Here is a 1,959-nt window from a genome sequence, read left to right on the forward strand (position 1 = left end):
AGATACTTTAGAGCATCCCTAATTCCAATGAAGAAAGTCAGCTCAAAAAGCAATTAATATTCAATACAGTGTATATAAACTATACCAATTTTGGCAGATGTGCCCATAATCACTAAATGGCTTGTGATTAAAAAAGTAGAAATAATTAGTACTGCATAATACTGCACTAGTTTAAGTCGAAGAAAAAAAATCATCAGGATTGAAAACATTGAGGATAAGAAGCAGGTACAGAGAACCTCATCTTCATGCAATCATAGAAGGACACATGTCAGAAGGGACCTCTAAGGTCTCCTGGTCCAGCTTTCTGCTCTAATAGGCCAGTCACATTGCTCACAGCACTGTTCAGTCAAATCGTGAACATCTCCAAGGATGGAGATCTCACAACCTCTCTTGGCCCTGTCCTGGTGCTTAACTACTCCCCTTGTGAACAACTTTTTCATAGGATTATAGGAAAGTCGACATTAGAAGGGACCTCTGGAGACCATCGGGTCCAACCTTCTACTGAAAGCAGGGACTTAGATTACACCATCCAGGGCCCCATCAAGCCAAGTCTTGAGTATTTCCAGTGAGGGAGATTCCATCACTCTCTAGTCAACCTACTCCAAAGTTTAATTGTTCTGACAGCGAAGATTTTATTTTAAGCTTGTGCCCATTGCCTCTTGCCCTGTCACTGTGCATCCCTAAGAAAGTACCTCTGTCTTCTCTATAACCACCTTTTAGGAAGTACTGGGATTAGATCCTCCCGAGCCTTCCCTTCCTGAGGCTGAATAAACCCAAATCCTTCGCATTTTTTCCACATCAAGTCTAATCATCTTGGTGGTCCTCCGCTAGACCCTCTCCATTTTTTTAATGGCTCTCTTGAACCAAGGTGACTAGAACTGGACAAGTGGGATTTCTTCTGTCACAGTCTGTGCTTGCTGCCTCTCACCCCTTCTCTGTGCATTGGCTCCTTCTCGCTAAGTCCCCATTAGGCAGTTGGATCATCTTTACCCTCTTTTCTGCAGACTGAACAAACCCAGCTCTTCCTGCTTCCCTTACACACCACGAGCTCCAGCCCGTGACCACCTTAACAGCCCTCTGCAGGACCTGCTCCAGTTTATCAGTATCTCTGAGACTGGAGTTATTTTAATTCTAAATAATATGAGAATTAGAAATCCACTTCTTCCTTACACTGCAGTCTCGCAGTTAAAGATAACAATTTTATTATTAATGTCATATGTCGGCCAATCAAAACTGGCATTTTGGTTAACAGCCTGACCTTCAAAATGTCTCAGTTCATTTAACTGTGGGAGTTGGGAGCTCTGAACTTGGACTTCTCACTAATGAAATTGCCAGGACATTGTCCAAAATAATCACATCCCATCCACACCAGAAACAAAATGGAACTAATATTAACGCATGATCTTGAAAGGAAAAACACGAGCAATGGAGCCCCAGGCACTCTTATAAATCATGACACCTTCCACTGCAAGCAGAAATCACTTTTCTTTGACCTTGCAGTCTCTAACTAACACACATTATTATGTACCTTTGGAAATGCCGTTTCTGCCTCTAGTAAGAGATGGTGAACACAAAACTGCCAAGTGCAACTCAGGAAAGAGAACCCAGAGTTGTCAGAAACAGCGGCAGACAGAAAAAAACCCCAACAAAACATCCAGCACCAGCATCAGGGAGGGTACCAAGGGGCGACCGAGGGCGGCTTTTGGCGCTACCTAAGCCCGCGGCAGGCGCTGCAGTGGGTCGGGTCACGGGTGGAGACGGATGGAAGAGGCCCACAGAGCACGACAGGCGAAACAACGGGGCTTCGGAGAGACTCCGAAGGCCTCACTGCGGGGGCGAGGAAGAGGCGGGAAAGGCGTTACCACATCCCCGAGAAGGCGATGCGGGGGGGTGCGGACCCGTCCCGGACCAAATCCCACAACGCGAGACCCCGGGGCGCGCCCCGAAAGCGAGAAGTGG

This window comes from Pygoscelis adeliae, unplaced genomic scaffold (assembly GCF_000699105.1).
Source record: "Pygoscelis adeliae isolate BGI_AS28 unplaced genomic scaffold, ASM69910v1 Scaffold43, whole genome shotgun sequence".
Lineage (NCBI taxonomy): Eukaryota > Metazoa > Chordata > Aves > Sphenisciformes > Spheniscidae > Pygoscelis > Pygoscelis adeliae.